Source organism: Nelumbo lutea, chromosome 1 (assembly GCF_056320005.1).
Source record: "Nelumbo lutea isolate HS-2025 chromosome 1, American lotus-T2T, whole genome shotgun sequence".
Taxonomy (NCBI): Eukaryota; Viridiplantae; Streptophyta; class Magnoliopsida; order Proteales; family Nelumbonaceae; genus Nelumbo; species Nelumbo lutea.
The window spans coordinates 65,022,649-65,040,546 of NC_142684.1; the positions used below are offsets into that span (position 1 = coordinate 65,022,649).

Below are 17,898 nucleotides of genomic sequence, written 5' to 3' on the forward strand. Positions count from 1 at the left end.
CAGGTCGAAGTGGGGAGAGGCCTGTACGACAGTCGAGAAGTGTCCCCTTCACTTCGGGACAAGGAGGCTGTTGTCGTGGCTCACCTAATTGTGTTGGGGACGGTCAAAGCCAAGCCTTTGGTGGAGGAGGATCTTCCCTTGGTGTGCTCGGGGCTCAGCCTTGCCCCCTCGGTATGAGAGATTTCATAACTTTTTTACACATTCCCCTCGTCTTTGTTTGGTCGTACTGATTCATTGTCTTCCTTTTGCAAAGGTGCCAATGGAAGCCAAAAAGTTGTTGGAGAGTGTTCCGCCAAGCAGAAGGCCCAGGCGAGCAAGAAAGGAGGAGGGCAGATGCCAAGAAGACCTGCCAAGGTCGTGCCTGCAAGAGAAGAGTGGGCATCAGTCCCCACCAAGGGGACCGCTTAGCAACAAGTCCCCGCCAAGGGGGCCACTCAACAAGTCTCCACAGGCCGAGGGGACAAGGGGAAGAGGCCGATCGAGGGGGCCAAGAAGCCCACCAAGGTGGTTGAGGCGGGTATGAAGAGGCCTGTTGAGGATGCCCTAAGAGAGCAGCCACCGAAGAAGGCGACCCATGGTGAGTGTCCTACTGGGGACGCCGTGACGAAGAAGCCTCCCACCAAGAGGTATACCACGGGGCCTTCATCCATTCCCACGTTAGCATAGGAGCTCATCGGAGGAGCTGAACAGTCCTCCAAAATCTTTCACCCCCGGTGGTCGGTTCGCGAGGGGGACTCCATTACTGAAGAAGGGGTCGGGTAGTCCCTGGTGAGGGGTGATCTTCTTGAGGGATCGCTTCAAGATGATGCAGAGTGAGCCACAATTTGTCCACGACAAGGGGCTTTACCATTTGGTCGAGGTAAGCTTTTGTCCTCATACTTCGTCTTTTGGTTCTATCTTTGTTGTAGTCCTTACTAATGACTTTTGTTGCAGGCCTATCTCCATTTTGTCGGTCTGGGAGACCGGATAAGCCTTACTTTGGGGCACCTGTGCAGGCTCGAGAAGGAGAAGGAGAAGCTTCAGGCAGCTATTGCGACTGCTGAGGAGAAGTGGGACATGTTCAAGAATGCCCACAAGGACGAGCGACTGCTGAGGAGAATCGAGACACGTTCAAGAAGGCCCACAAGGACGAGCAACTGGGACACTGCTCCAAAAAAAGCTGGAGGCCGACCTGAAGGAAACACGGGCCCGTCTCGTGTAGGAGCTAAAGGAGAGGGTTCGCCTTGATAGCATCATCACAGAGGCTGAGTGGCGGGTGACCTAGGCGGTGGAGGCCTTTAAGAAGTCGCTCGAATACCAACAGGCCCTCACGAAGTATGCCTCTACATCGTACCTAGATGGCATCGAGGACACCAAGAAGGCCCTCCTCCAGGTGATGCCCGATTTTGACGTTGAGGGGCTGAAGGTGAATCCTGACTCCCCCGGAGAGACTCAGGCTACTGATGACTCTGCCCTCCCCTTGGCTGGCGGCGAAGCGTAGTGAGGTTCTTATTGTTTTCTTTTTATGATGTAAATGTGCTCGGCTCCGAGGTTGTGAGTTTTTTGTAAATACTCAAACTGAATGGAATGAAAAATACAAGCATTTTTTGTACGATATGTTCTCTCTTTTTGTCTCTTTTATATATATATATATATTTTTTACTGAGAGGTCTCAACCCCTCCCAAAGAAAAGATCACAATTCAAAAAAAAAAAAAGGCTCGTAATGGCTTGCTTTAGATTGTTGAGGGGGTTGAGGCCGAGCCAAAGGTGTGCAACCAAGGTGCAACTTGCCTAGCTTGTTTCTCCCAAGTGTTTACTTAGGCAAGGCCAAGGTGGTCTGCTGAAGCATGGGAGGGAGGTCGAGGCCAAGATGTAGCTCGCCTAGCCAATCTCTTTCCTAAGTGGTTACTTTGACGAGGCTGGGGCGACGCTTCGGGGAGGTCGGGGTCTTGGTCTGAGGTGAACCACCGAGTTGGTCAAGGTTGCTATCTATTTAATCATGCTAAGTTTATATGACTAGGAGGTTGTCCACCGGTAAGGCAAGTAGCGAGGCGTGCAATGCTTCATCCGTCCTGATGTATTTTAGTTTGACGAGGCGTTAAGTTAGGGTGTTCACTGCTGGCTATATGCCTGGCGATGGTCCAGCTTGAGTGCATAGTCCTTGGGAGAGGCTGCGCGCTTCGGCTAGTCGTGAAGCCGAGGGGTCCTATGGACTTAGTGAGAACACACGCTAAACATTGAGCCAAAGAGGAACTTTGCATTTCATTCATCAAATTTTGCATTTACTGGTAATACATCCAAAGGTTCTCCGAGTTCCAAGTCCGAGGGATGGGCCTTCCATCTAACTGTTCGAGACGAAAGGTGTCGGGGTCGATGACTTGCCTGATTCTGTAGGGGCCTTCCTAGTTAGGACCAAGTTTACCCACACCTGGCTCAGGGACCATAACTTTCCTAAGGACGAGGTCTCCCTCTTTGTAATGCCTCTCTTTTACCCTCGAGTTGTAGTAGCGGGCCACCCGTTGTTGATAGGTAGCCACCCTTACTTGTGCTTGCTCTCAGGCTTCTTCCAATAGGTCTAGGTTTTCTCTAAGTGCTTCACTATTCTCAGCTTTGTTGTATGCTTCAATTTAGAGCATCAGTTGGCCGATTTCTGTTGGGGTAATTGCTTCTATACCGTAGGTCAGGCCGAACGGGGTCTCTCCTATGGTTGTCCGAGGTGTGGTTCGGTATGCCAAGAGGACATTGCTTAGCTCATCAGCCCATAGGCCTTTGGTTCGGTCTAATCTGATCTTCAGTCCACCTATGGTTCTATTGGTGACCTCGACTAGGCCATTTGTCTAGGGACAACCTATCGAGGTGTACTACTGCTTGATGCCAAGGGAGGCGCACCATTCCCGAAACCTAGTGTCATCAAATTGCTTTCCGTTGTCAGTAACCAACATGCGGGGGAGGCCGAAGTGGCAAATAGTGTTCTTCCAAAAGAAGCTTTGGATTGCTAAAGTTGTGATTGTAGCCAAGGGTTCGGCTTTTACTAACTTGGTGAAGTAGTCTACAGCGATGATGAGGTATTTCCTGCCCCCTATTGCTTGAGGAAAGGGGCCAAGGAGGTCCATCCCCTATTTGGCGAAGGGCCAGGGGCTGCTGAGAGCCGAGAGGGTTGTGGCCGATTGATGGCATACGTTGGCATGTCTCTGGCATTGGTCACACTTCCATACCAGCTCAGTTGTGTCTTTGTGGAGGGTCGGCCAGAAGTACCCCTACCTTAGTGTTTTTTGGGCTAGGGCTTAGCCGCAAAGGTGGTTACCGCAGATGCCTTCGTGAATTTCTCAGAGCACGTACTCGCCCTCCTCCTGAAGAAGGCATCGGAGGTAAGGTAAGATGAAGGATCTTCTATACAACTTTCCTTCCATCAGTGTGTAGTGGGCTACCTGACGTCGAAGTCTCCTAACTTCATTCCTATTGTCGGGTAGTCATTCTATCAGTAGGAAGTCGATGATGGGGTGCATCCATTATGATTCGACCTCTACTGGAAGTACTTGGGCTTCTTCTATAGAGGGCCAAGGTAGCTTATCCATGCGGACAGTGCGGCCAAGGGCTACATCCGAAGTGCTGGCCAACTTAGAAAGGGCATCGACTCTAGTGTTCTCGGCTCGCAGGACTTGTTGCAAGGAGAAGCACTGGAAGTAGCAGGATAGCTCTTGAACTTTGGTGAGGTACTTGGACATGCTTTGTTCTCTGGTCTTGTACTCACCATTGACTTGGTTCACCACCAGTTGTGAGTCGCTAAAGGCTTCGATGTGTAGGGAGCCAAGCTCCCTAGCAAGCTACAATCTTGCGAGGAGGGCCCCGTACTCGGCTTCATTGTTGTATGCCAGAAAGATGAACCTTAACGCATACTCTATGACTGCATTGTCTGGGGTGATAAGGATGAGACCCGATCCGCTTCCTTTGGCATTGGATGAACTATTAACCAAGAGTTTGGAGTGAGCCTCTTCAGTTGGGCAGTCCCCTTCAGCATCTTCGGGGGCTAAGTGAAGGGCTCAGTTGAAGGTGCATTCCGCTATGAAGTCTGTTAGGGCTTGTGCTTTGATGGCGGGCCTCAACTAGACCTGTTCATGGGTCAGACCAGGCCGGGCTTTCACTCTATATTAATAGATTTTTCTAAGGCCCAAACCTGAGCCCGGCCCTCATAAAAAGCCCGTAGCCCGGGCCTAAGCCCGAACCCAAAATTTAGCCCGTGCTGTTACTACTGCTAAAGTGGTTGAATAGAGAGTGAGAGAGAGAAATTATAAAGAAAAAAATAAAACTGTATATATTAAATTATAAATATATATTTCAATAAATATTATATTATTTATATATTCTATATAATATATATAATACACATTGTGTATTTTACAAAATATATAAAGCTGAATTGGGTCGGGTCGGGGCTCGGGTTGTGCTTTTTTGACAAATCCCGAGCCCGGCCTGAAACACAGTTGGGCTTACTGTGTTAGGCCCGAGGTCAGGCCCGCGGGTCTAATTACATGACCAAGCCCGACCGGGGTACAAGTTGGGCCATCGGGCTTCCCGGCCCATGAACAGGTCTAGCCTCAGCTTGTACTGTATGTCAAATTCAAACAACTCAATGGCCCACTTGGTCAAGTGCCCCGAGGTCTCAGGCTTGGTGAGGACAGCCCGAAGGGCCTAGTTCGTCAAAACCGCTATAGTGTTAGCTTGAAAATACGGCCTGAGCTTTCTAGCCGAGACTACAAGGGCAAAAGCTAGTTTCTCCACCTCGAGATATCTGGTTTCGACGTTGTAGAGGACCTTTCTGATGTAGTATATCAGCTTCTGCGTTTCGTCTTCTTTTATCAAAATTGAGTTGACTGCCTCATCCTCAGTTGATAGGTATAGATATGGGGTTTCTACTGGAGTTGGCTGAGCGAGGAGGGGAGGTGAGGCGAGGTAGACCTTTATCTCGTCAAAGGCGCACTGACATTCCTTTATCCACTAAAAATCCTTCAACTTTTTGCTAACGTGGAAGAAGGGAAGGTAGCGGTCAACCGACTTCGACATAAAGTGGTTGAGAGCAGCTATTCGTCTAGTGAGTCTCTAGGTCTTCTTTACTGTCCAGTATGGCATATATCTTGTCCGATTAGCCTTAATGCCTCTTTTTGTGACGACGAAACCCAAAAATTTACCCGAGGTGACGCCGAAAGCACACTTGTTGGGGTTGAGTTTCATGTTGAACCTACGCAAGATGTCGAAGGTCTGGGCCAGGTCCGAGGTGTGTGGTTTAGCGTTCAATCTCTTCACCACCATATCATTTACATAGGGTTCGACGTTCCTTCCCATCTGATTTTTGAACACCTTGTAGACGAGGCATTGGTAGGTAACCCCTGCATTCTTGAGGCTGAAGGACATCACTTTGTAATAGTAAGTATCGTGAATGGTGATGAACAGGTCTTCTCCCCATCTTCAAGGTGCATCTTGATTTGATTGTATCTGGAGAAGGCATCCATGAAACTAAGTAGTTCGTACCCTGTAGTGGTGTCGACGAGGTGGTATATCCTCGGTAAAGGAAAATTGTCCTTAGGGCATGCTCGATTAAGGTCTGTGAAATCAATACAGATTCACCATTTCCCATTAGCTTTCTTTACCAAAACCACATTCAACAACCAGTTAGGGTAGTATAACTCTCGGATGAAGCCAGCGTCAAGTAACTTGCCAACTTTCTCTCCTATGGCCTTTTAACGCTCTGGTGCAAAGTTCCTCTTTTTTTGCCGAACTTACCTAGAGCTCGGGTCCATACTTAGCCTGTAAGTAATGACCAAAGGGTCAATTCGGGGCATTTCAATGGCGGACCAAGCAAAGACGTCGGCATTAGTTTTGAGGAAACTTACCAGTTCAGGTAAGCTCTCTGGGGGAAGGTTGGACCCGACACGAACTATCTTCTAGGGCTCGGCCTCATCTAGGAGAACTGAAATGAGGTCCTCGGCTGGTTGGTCTTGTCTCGCTAGTTCCTCCCTAAAGTCGAAGCCCTCTAATAGCAATGCTTCCTTGTTCTTGCCCTTTAGTGCTGCTTGCTGCCACATGCATAGAGCTTTGTCAACCTTCATTGTTGACATTAAAAGTGTTAAACAAAAAATAGTGCTCTAATACTAGTATTGTTGCACAAAACCCATAAATGCATATTCAAATGACACCCACAAACAAAAGAAAAACATATATAAAGAGAAATAAGCAGAGAGGACACACAATTTTACATAGTTTGGCTCATAGCCTACGTTCACGGGTGAAGGAGGAGCAGAAATCCACTATGAAATCAGCAATAGAGAAGAATACGGTGTTGTGCTCACACAACCTCACTCATAGAAAATCCTAAACCCCAAATACACCCAAAGTCTCAACTTCTCTCACAAGACAAAGACCAAAATATACAAGAGAGAAAACCCCAAAATACACAACTCTTTGTATTCGATTCAAACCCATAAGGTAAATATGGATACGCTTCCACCACAAACCACTACGAATATTTTGACTTTGGGTTTTTCTCAACTTAATTTAGAGTAGATTCATGAAGTGGGTCGCAACAAAGAATTCAAGGAACAACCATAACTGCCTTACGTATAAGAGGTGGGACTCTTCTGACTTCTTGTTGTTGCCACCACTCTTGCTGTTGTTTTTTATGTTACAAACATTTGTGGTTACTACTTGTCTTGGATTCAACTACCGGAACTTCTTCATATCACTATCTCCACATTGACATTCACTAAAGGATAAACATATACAATTTTGTTTTCTTATGAGCAACTTCATTGAAATATATGCTTTTCTTCTTTTTATTCTCTGATGACCTAATCTCATTTTTCTTTGACAATGTCTCCTTGCTCTTCATTACCATGGCTAGCTTATATTGGTTTTACTTCTGTATCTTATGTTGCTTATTCCTTGGACATAAGGTCTATCAGACTTAATGTAGCAGAGGGAAGTCGATTCACTTGGGAACCAAATCTTACTTGATATGCAACAGCAGCACTTTTATCAATAGCAAAAACATTAAGTTTCATCAACGAGACCATATCTAGTAGGCATACCGCATACCCTTGTGAGCATGCTGAGCAACCACTCAATAAATACTCTGATGACATCTGTTGTAGAAATTTGCTTTGAATCGTTTCAAGGGTAGGCTGGGGATATCCATGAGATAGGTATCTGCCTGATCGGATCAGGCTGATCGGGGCTCTTTATCAATCAAATGAATGTGTATGAGTACAATGACTGCATAGCGTGCCTCTAAATCCCTAAGGTAGAATAAAGAGAGAACATAAACAGATTTTACTGTTAAACTATCTTTCAATTTAGAGAGTTACATTGCATTTGCTCTACCCCCTCTTGTATACACCATTAGAAATCTTTCATGATCGTCACTCCTTGACAAGCTAGATTAGTGAAATTGAACCTTTTTCCCATCAGTGGGTTTCATTTCTTTTTATCATTTCGTTCGGTGACTGGCTAATTTTCTGTCTACAAGCATTTGTATGCAGTGGCCTTTTCATATTCTCCTTATGCCCATGGAGTGCATGAATATCTTTTCTTAAGTGCCAAAAGACCAATATCTGACATATTCTTTTCAATTTATAAGTGTTAACCAAGTGAAATTTGAATTGGAATTTTGTTCTACCATATAATTTATCAAAACCATGCTAAAGCCATGTTTAATAACTTAAAATCAACTTTGTAAGTGGTAATTTTAATTTCCAATTTCAGATTCCCAGGTCAGTGAAAGCTTACCAATCTTGTAAACATGCATTCTGGGATGAATGGATTGGTCCCCCTTGCTATGAATCGATGGCTCAGAATAGCACAGGAGATTATACAGCTGATCAGCAAGATTTTCAACATTTTATTGCAAAATATAAGATTTATTGGAGTTAATCTTCTAATGTATGAGCCATTGAATTGTAGTTTGTAAAGCATCTGCAAAAAAAGAATTGAAAAACTGAACACATAATATTAATACATCAAATTATTTACATTTGACCTATTACAAGGAAATCCATGCATAAAATGCTTCTTTTACAGTAGGTTCATCTAAGGAGAAATATACATCATAACATAATCAAACCCACCTCGACTAAAGAATGCTATAGTGGAAGCAAATCCTGAACAAATAGAATTTTGTTCCGGATGCCTATCTGCAGAGACATAATTATGCAGAACAAACATGAACACTTCATTACTTTTCCTTGAGCAGAATTCTAAGCCCTTCCAGGTGGCAAGAATCTCATCAAAGATCTCAGCAACCAGATCCCTATTGGCACATTGTAAGAAGGCATTAAAATGATCTCGAATATCAAATATCTTACCAAATTCCACAAGATACCTCATGTAACTGCTCTTTAGCCTTGGCAATTGATAAAGATGTGAATTCTGTAATCTCTCAAGCACATTTTTAGTGTCAATATCTTCTAGAAGGCTTTCATGGCATGCCTCTTTCAGGTCAGAGATGTCATACTTGTCAGCTAGTTGAAAAAGTGCAAGCCTGTGAGTCAGAAACTCGTCCCAGTGGATTTTTCCATATACGTAGTTGAGAAATGCCTGACAAGATTCAATTGACATATCTGTGATGTTTATAGTTGATAGATCCTTCTCTTTGAGATCACGTTAGAACATACTCCAAAAGACAGAGGTGATCTTGTTGCCAGCACAGCACGGTGGGCTCCAATGCTCCCATTGGAGGCATTGATTGTAATGTTTGTATGGATACTTTCAGATAACATTCTGCTGAGGCATGAAAGCGCTGTTGAACTAGATTGTCTCTGACTGTACCCTTCAGCCCATATGGAGCAAGGTTCACTAACCTATATATTACATGACAAATTGTTAACTGGGTTTCAAAGAAAGCTGTGAAAGGAATGCAGGGGCAAAGGGCATACTCGAGTAACAAAACATTCATAGGTTAAAAATATCTCATGTTACACTATGATATAGTATTGAAACTCATTAGCTAAAGAAAAATCTCATGGCAATGTAAAAGATGCATAGAGTGCATGATGCCATTAACTGGGTTGAACCAAGACTTTATTAGGTTGTAGTTCATCTAAACTATCAACTTAAATCTAGTAATGCTATAATTTTTTCAGGCTTTCTGCAAGGCTGTGATACATTAAATGGTTATAATCCTCCTTCCATTTTGCAGTCTGTATGACCAAGACATTAAGATTTCCTCCTAAATAGGGTTTTTGAGCACTCTGAAACAGAAATCAATTGGAATAAATGGTACCATGGAAAAAGATAGGAGTGGCGGAATCATACGTTTGGCGACGATATCTTCAAATCTAGGAACTCAACATTGATAATGAACTTCCCAGTTAATGGAGTTTCAATCACCCAAAAGAAATCATCGTTATTCTTTAGTTGCTTGTTTGTTATTCCTGCATCCCAAGGAACATGCAATAAGCAAGAAAAGATTTAAGCTCAAAAAGGAAATTGAGAATTTGAGATACATCTGCGTGAACATTCCAAGTGTAGTTTTTCCTGAATTTATGGACATGTTAAAGCATTTGGAAACCGGGATTGGGTGGTTGAGTAGCTGACTGAAAGTTCAAGTTCTCTCTGAGTTCTGATTAAGTGTTGATCTATTAAATCATGGATCAACCATGTCCAGTCTTCAAAAATTGTTTTGCTTAGGTCAGACGGAAAAAAAAATCATTGCCATTAGCAGTTAGCACCACCCAGATTTACTATGTGGTGAGCCACTATGCAGTATTATGTATCCTTTATACAGGTAGAAAAGTTGGATACTAAGCTTACCTGGGTGAATCAGCGCTTTTCGATCTCCAACAGAACAGAGGACCTGAATAATGAAGGACGCAATTGGGGGGTTATCTCTCGTCAGATTTGATATATATCTCTGGGTATAGCATAATGAACAACACCCGATTCTTCTCCACTGATAAATGCCTTCAAGTCCAGAAAATTAAAAGAAGTATTTAGACTCTAATTCGATCACATTCAACAAAAAGTATGTTTATCCTTAGTACATGATGTAGCGCGATCCGCTCACTCCTATCTCGCGGTGTCTTGACTCCTAACTGGCAGTGGAGTACCTGAGATGGGGAAGACAGTGAAAGATACCCGGAGAGCTCGCCTGGTGGGAACACTTTGACAATCAAGTTAGAACTCAAAGAAAATTGTTGAGAATACAAAGAGAGCTAAGAGTGCAGATAGATCGGGGTCTTTTTATATTGATGCCCTATCAATTCTGGCGTAATCGCCACTGACACTCTGCTGAGGCCACAGTAACTGCCAATGATACTCTGTTGCGGTTGCGACAGGCGGCAGTTACTGTCAGACCAGAGGTAATGGAAGCAAGTAACCGTTGCAGGGTACGGCCCTGCCAGACAAAGGACGCTTGTCAGAGCCTAGCAGGCACGTCACTTTGCTTGGCAGACATGACGCCGCCTAGCCAGAGACGTGGGTGCAGTCTCCAGATCTGGCAGGCATGGTTGTTAGGTGATACATCGAGTTACCTGGTATCGAGCTACTGCTGGCATACCGAGGTGCTTTTGTCCGAAACAAGTCTGAATTGGCAACTTAGGCTTGGGCAGGAGCTTACTGGCAGGCTTACCCAAAGTGTTTTCAGTTCGAGATGTCCCTTGCTTAGGGATCTTAGATCGGGATGCTCCCTTCTTGAGGGGGAGCTCGGGCTCCTCATTGAGGGGGAGCTCGGAGGCTTCTTACTTGGGGGGAGCTCGGGGCTCCTCACTGAGGGGGGAGCTCGGGGTTCCCCTAGTGGGAGAGAGCTCGGGGCAACCTGAATACTACCTTGTAGCGAGTTGTTGCCCGTGCCGAGCTGTTAGGCTTGATTCCTGTGAGCTCAGCATGCCGAGTTGCGGCCAGGCTGTCATGCTGAGTTGCCACTTATGTCGAGTAATGTCCATGTGTCCCCCTATTAAGAGGTCAGGTCAAATCACCCTCCATAAATTGCCCCCCACTCCCCGTGCTAGGGGTCTTGACCCAGCACGGGGAGTTCATGGTACGACGAGTGGATTTGGCCAGGAGTTCAAGCATCCAGCTAGGCAGCTCGTCGATCAACCGGTTCACTGTCCGGCTCGATCAAGGGTGACCCGGGGCGCGTATAGTTTACGCGCAGATGTCATGCGATTAATAGACTCTACGGACGTCAAAAAATGGACTAAACCGATTTCACCTCGGGGGTCGCGTAGTTGGTTTTCCTGAGAGCCGTCAGATCATCTTGATCTTGACCGTTGATGCCCGACCATGGTGACTATAATTAGTGGGGGTCCTGGGTCATTTTTCCCTACCATAAGTCTTTAGCATTCGCCTTGAGGTCGCGCAAAAAAGTCCTCCGCTCGGGTTCTTCAGTTCGTCTGACTTTCCTAGTCCGGTTGCGTTTCCTTGGTGAGTCTTTCTAGCTCCTTCCAGTTCGTTTCCAGTTTTTCAATTTCCTAGTTAGTTTCCTTTAGCCCATTTCTCAGTCCATAGCTATGTCAGACCATATCTTCGACAGCCTCTTAGACAAGCCCGAGGTGGGTTCCCCGGCGCCAACTGACACTCTCCTAGACGAGCCCGAGGTGGATGCCTCGGGTCCAGCTGATAGTCTCTTAGATGAACCCGAGGTGGGTACCTCAGGTCAAGTAGGTGCCTCCGAGGCACATTCCACTTATGAGGTGTGGAGGACCTCAGGTAGCCTGGCATCCACCTCTAATCGAGGTCGAGTACTGGACAAGTTTGGTCCTTCTACGATGACGGTAGACAGTCTTAGGGGCCTGATAGCTCGGTACAACCTCCCTAAGGAGTACACTTACCACCTTCTTGCGGGTGACTTCCCTTCGGAACACGGTCCTGCTGAGATTGTAATTTTCGGGGAACAGCTCGTGGCTGGGCTCCACCTTCCACTACACCCTCTCATTGTTGAAGTGTTGAATCACTTCGATGTAACTATAGATCAGCTCCACCCGAACTCTGTCTAGAACATGGTCGACACAATTTCCCTCTGTTTCTACTACGCCCTTCCTCTTGATCTTGACATTTTGTCTTCTATCTTATCAATAAAGAAGAATGCATCTAGTGTTCTCCCTGAGCACAGGTGGACCTACTACCTGTCCCCCCGCCCAGGCTTCAAATTGTTACACAAACTCTCTAGTAAAGTTCCGGCCTGGAAATGGGACTACTTTGTAGTTCGTAACACTACGGGGTGGCCCTTCCCTACTCACTGGAGGGTGGCCATTCAAGACTCCGGCATTAGGCTGGACAAGAAAACAAGTGAGGTATTTCATTCTTGGGTGGAGCTCGGCTTCGACTACAAGGACTACCTCGCCGAGGACAAGCTCATCAAGGCCGGTCTGAGTCCCGGTAGGTTGTCTTGTCAAGAGTTAGTATTTTTTCCTTCAATAGCCTGTTTCTACTTGGTAGTATACTGACATCGAACTCTGTCGCAGGCCGCATGGAGAAATTCAGTGCAGAAAAGCTCTTCGGCAAGATGAAGGGGAGAAAGAAGCGAGCTGCAAAGAGAGCTCGTATTGAGTCTCCATGGGCTTCTACTCCCGAACCCGAGAGGTCTACTGAGCAACCTGCTGAGCGGCCTTCTGATGTTCCTCCGGTGATTAATTTGGAGGAATCGGAGAACCCCTAACCTCGGGAGCCCGAGGCAATTGTAGAGCCCGTTCCTGAGACCACTACAGAGCCCCGCCCGAGACTGCTGCTACTACTTCCGGAAGTGGAGGATCAGCCCGAGGACCAGCCCAGAGTATTCTAAACCCATAATACAGCCTCCGGAAGAGCAAAGGGGCTGCGTGTGCCAAGGAGGCCATTAGCTGGGCCGAGCTAACGCCCGCCCAGCTCGAAGCTCGAGCAGCTACCCACTACATGGTAGTAAGTCTTGTTGCACTTTCAACTTCGATTCCTACAACTATTAACTTATTGATTGGCAGGTGAACAATGTCGTGCAAGCCCTATCCTACCAATCTGAGCAGCATTTAAAGCGAGCTCTGGCTGCCGAAGACTCAGCCCGTGCAGCCCACTCCGATCTGAAACTAGCTCGCAGCAAAATCCACTAGTTGGAGGGCGACATGCTAGTTCAGAAGGAGCAAGTTACGTCGTTGTCGTCAGAGAAGGAGGAGTGGGAGCGCGAGAAGGAGGAGTTGCTGCGCAAGGTGGAAAACCTCGAATCGGAGAAGGGAACTTTGGAGCGCCAAGTCGAGAACCTCGAAGCTGGCGTTAAGGAGCGAACTGAGATCCTTCTTGGCGCCATGAAGGAGGCCAAAGCCAAAGGCTGTCCAAGACTACATCAAGTCAGAGGAGCTCGACGGGGTAATGGTAGATGCCTACCGCAAGGGCTGCCAGAGATGATGACGAGTAGTCTGTCTTTGTACTGAGCCCAAGAGCTCAGTTTCTTTTTCCTTCTCTTTTTGTACCTAACTCTTTGTAATGAAATACATTTTTTGCTAAGTGTTGTGCAATTTAATTTTTTTTGCCAAAGTAATTATTTTACCCCGAACTGTTGAACTATCAGCTAAGTACCTGAAGTGGAGGTTTCTCGATTATTACCCTGAACTATCTCCCTGTACTTAGTAGGGGTAACTACGATGTACACCGAGGTGAGCAACACAATAGGGTAAATGCCCGAACTGTCTGCACCCGGGCTACTTAAGTTGACATCGGTTGTCCCTAGCAGGTTCAACCTGTTGTACGCTGGGGCGGGCTATGCATCATAGGGTTCACGCCCGAGCTGCCTGCACCTTAGGCATTAAAAGTACTTAACCTATGCCGATGAGGCGACTAAGTCTTATGTGGTGCCAAGGTCTTTTGTTAGCTCGACACTTTAGCCCTTAGGCAAGGGAGAGACTTAAAAGTCCACTCCTCTGGAGTTCGCCCATGCCGAAGAGGCGACTGGGCACCGAGGTCCTTAGCTCGGCATTTTAGCCCTTAGGCTGGGGGAGCGACTTAATAGTCCACTCTGCTTGGTAATTATAGGTAATATCGTCTTAAGTTAACAATATTTCATGCCCGAGGTACTTGTTTCCCATCTAGGGTTTCGACCTCATACGTTCCTTCCCCAAGTACCTGCTTGACTCGGTAGGGTCCTTCCCAATTTGGCCCGAGCTTGCCAACATCAGGCTCAAGTACCATAACTTTGCGAAGAGTCAGGTCTCCAACGCGGAGGTTTCGCTTCCTGGCACTAGCATTATAGTACAGATCTACTCTCTGCTGGTAGGCCGTGGTCCTAATGTATGCGAGGTCCTGTACCTCATCGAGTAGGTCAAGGTTGGTGCATAGCTCGTCTTCATTTACTTTGTCAACGTACACTTCTAGACATAGTGTGGGGACTTCGATCTCAGCTGGGATGACTGCCTCTATGCAATAAGTGAGGTTGAAGGGGGTCTCTCCTGTTGCGGTCTTCACAGTGGTCCGATAAGGCCACAGTACATTAGGTAGCTCGTCTGCCCATAGTCCCTTAGCTCGGTCGAGGCATGCCTTCAGTCCGCAGAGAATGGCTCTGTTCGTGACCTCTGCTTGGTCGTTTGCTTGAGGGTGCACCACCGAGGTGAAGTTTTGTTAGATTCCCATATCTTCGCACCAGTTCTAGAATTTAATATCTTTGAATTGCTTACCATTATCGGAGATCAATACTCGGGGTAGTCCGAAACTGCATACTATACTCTTCTAGAAGAAATTCTGCACATTCCGGGTTGTGATCGTCGTAAGGGGTTCAGCTTCTACGCACTGAGTAAAATAATCAATTGCCACCACTAAGAACCTTCTCTGCCCCGTCACTGGCGGAAATGGTCCGAGTATATCGATCCCCCACTGTGCGAAAGGCCATGGGCTAGTGAGATACTTTACATCGGCAATAGGCTGATGGTGAATGTTGGCATGCTTCTGGCACTTGTCACACATGTTGACGAGCTCGATCGCATTTGCCTTCATCATTGGCCAGTAATATTCCTGTCGTAGCGCTTTTTGGGCAAGAGCCCTGCCCCTCAAGTGTCCACCGCGGTGTCGCAGAGCACAAGCTCAGCTTCGGAAGGTCGCAAGCAGCGTAGGTAGGGGAGCATGTAAGATCTTCAGTACAGTCGTTCGTCTATCATGACGTATTTGTCCGCTTGATGCTCTACCCTTCTAGCGTCATTGCATTCAGCGGGGAGGGTCCCGTGTAGTAGGAAGCTCACGAGCGGATCAATCCAGCTCGACTCTGCTTGAACGATAGGAGCGACCTCCTCTGCCCCCCGCCCCCGAGAATGCTAGGCCAAGGCAAGTTCTCTATGTACATGGTTCTCATGGCATTATCACTGGTGCTGGCTAACCGAGACAAGGCGTCAGCCTCAGCGTTCTCTGATCTTGGGATTTGCTTGATGAAGTGTGACTGGAAGTTGAGCAGAGCCTCTCTGACTTTGGCTAAGTAGGCAATCATGGTTGGCTCACGGGCTTCATATTCACCTGTAACTTGGTTGACCACGAGCTAAGAATCACTGCAGATGATGATGTGTTTGGCTTTCACTTTGTTCGCTAGAGCTAGCCCGGCTAGCAACGCCTCATACTCCACTTCATTGTTGGATTTTGCGAACTCAAAGCGTAGCACATACTCTAGTTTCACCTCGCTTGGCCCATATAGAATGATTCCAGCTTCGCTGCCCTGTTGGTTGGATGAGCCATCTACATGAAGGATCCAGGGCTCCTCATCCCAGTTCGGGTTTGATCTAACTAGGAGAGAAGCCGCACTAGGTACTATCTCACGGTGCTCGAGCTCAATCGGCTTGAGAACCTCGGGCTCATCCGACCTGGGGGCCACAGGCTCGTCCGGCCTGGGGATTTCGGTGCTGAAAGTGCATTCCGCGATAAAGTCGGCTAAGGCTTGGGCCTTGATAGCAGTTCGTGGCTTGTATTGAAGGTCGTACTCACTGAGTTCGATGGCCCACTTCGTCAACCTACCAGAGACCTCGGGCTTGAGTAAGACTTGCCTCAGAGATTTGTTGGTGAGGACGACGATAGCATGAGCTTAGAAATACGGGCGAAGCTTCCGAGCTGTAGTAAGTAGAGCATATGCCAACTTTTTGATCTCTGGGTATCTCGCCTCTGCTCCCTGTAACACTTTGCCAACATAGTAGATAGATCATTGGACTCTATCTACCTCTCTTATTAGTACCGAGTTGACCACCTCGTCACTTGCCGAGAGGTACAGCTCCAAAACATAACCCTCCTCGGGTCGGGTTAAGACTGGGATACTTGTGAGGTGCTTTTTGAGCTCGTCAAACACGAGCTAGCATTCTTCTGTCCACTCAAAGCCCTTACTTTTAATCGCCTTAAAGAAAGATAGGCAGCGATCTGCTAACTTTGACATGAAGCGGCTCAGAGAGGCTATGTGGCCATTCAACCTCTGAACCTCCTTCAATTTTCGGGGTGGTTTCATATCTAAGATGGCCTTAATTTTATCTAGGTTGGCCTCAATGTCGTGTCGGTTAACAATGTACCCTAGGAATTTCCCTGAGGTGACACCGAAAACACAATTGTTCGGGTTTAACTTCATATTGAATTTACGCAAAATTTTGAATACAGAATGCAAGTCTTGTATTAAATCATTTGAAAACTGAGTTTTGACGACCATGTCATCTACATAGCATTCTATTTTCTTGCCAATTAATGGCTCAAACAATTTATTTACAAGTCTTTGAAACGTTGCCCCGACATTTTTTAGTCTGAAGGGCATGACCTTGTAACAGTACAGGCCGAGCTCGGTTATGAAGGTTGTCTTTTCTTCATCAGCAGGGTCCATCCTGATCTGGTTGTACCCTGAATAGGCGTCTAAGAGACTTAGCAACTCATGCTCTGAGGTCGCGTCCACCAGACGATCAATCCTGGGGAGTGAGAAGCAGTCCTTTGGGCAAGTTTAGTTCAAGTCGGTATAATCGACGCACATGCGCCATTTACCGTTGGCCTTTTTTACTAAAACGGGGTTGGCTACCCAGCTCGGGTAATGGACTTCCCTGATAAAGTCGGCTACGAGGAGCTTCCCGACCTCCTCGTCAACAGTTCTCCAGCACTCTGGGGCTAAGTTGCGTTTCTTCTATCTAGCGGGCCTAACTACAGGTTTAGTACTCAGCTTGTGAGTTATGATGTTAGGGTCTATGCCGGGCATCTCTGCAGCGGACCATGCAAAAACATCTAAATTCTCAAGTAAAAAACTTACTAGTTGGGATCGCAAAGGCTCCTCGATTGAGGCGCCGATCTGGAGTGTCCGAACTGGGTCCTCTATCAAAGTCGGGACGAAGATGGTCTCCTCTGTGGGTGTAGCTCGCTCCTCACACTGCTCTGTAGGTCGCTCCAGCTCGAGGTCGTCTGCCACCTTGGCTTTCCCTTTGAGGGCGACGACGTTGCACTTGCGTGACTCAATCTGGTCGCCACGCGCCACCCCAACTTCGAAGTCCGTAGGGAACTTCATCGCCAGATAGTAGGTGGAGACCACCACACGTAGGGCATGGGTGATGGGCCGACCTATTATGGCGTTGTACGGGGAGGGAGTAGTGACCACCAAAAAGTCATGGTTGAGCCTCACTATGCTAGGCCAGGTGCCGACCTCCACAGGTACAGCAATTCTCCCCAAGGGCCAGACTTCCTCTTCGCTGAAGCCCACCAAGAGAGTACTTGCGGGCTTAAGGTCGCTTTCTTGGAGCTGGAGCTTGTCAAATGCCGCTTTGAAGAGAATGTTCGCCGAGTTACTGGAGTCGACGAGGACACGCTTGACTTCAAAGTCGTTGATCCTTATCTTCATGACGGGTGCATCATCGTGGGGGTAGTGGACCCCGTGCGCATCTTCCTCTGTGAAGATCGGTTCTTCCGTTCTTGGCCGCTTCGGGGGGGTTCTAATTTTCCCTTTCAACCTCGTGGGCTGATGTCCGATCTGCAACCAA

The 17,898-nt window shown here is 47.0% G+C and overlaps 1 pseudogene across 1 annotated transcript; it reads right to left on the reverse strand.

The window, feature by feature from the left end:
- Positions 1-7,979: 7,979 nt before the first annotated feature.
- On the reverse strand, positions 7,980-10,911 carry LOC148874968 (BTB/POZ domain-containing protein At1g55760-like; annotated as a pseudogene). The gene is made up of 4 exons (XR_016104693.1): positions 10,796-10,911; positions 9,782-9,931; positions 9,284-9,402; positions 7,980-8,829 (listed from the first exon to the last, which is right to left on the reverse strand). The product of XR_016104693.1 is annotated as a BTB/POZ domain-containing protein At1g55760-like (transcript).
- Between the last annotated feature and the right edge of the window lie 6,987 nt (positions 10,912-17,898).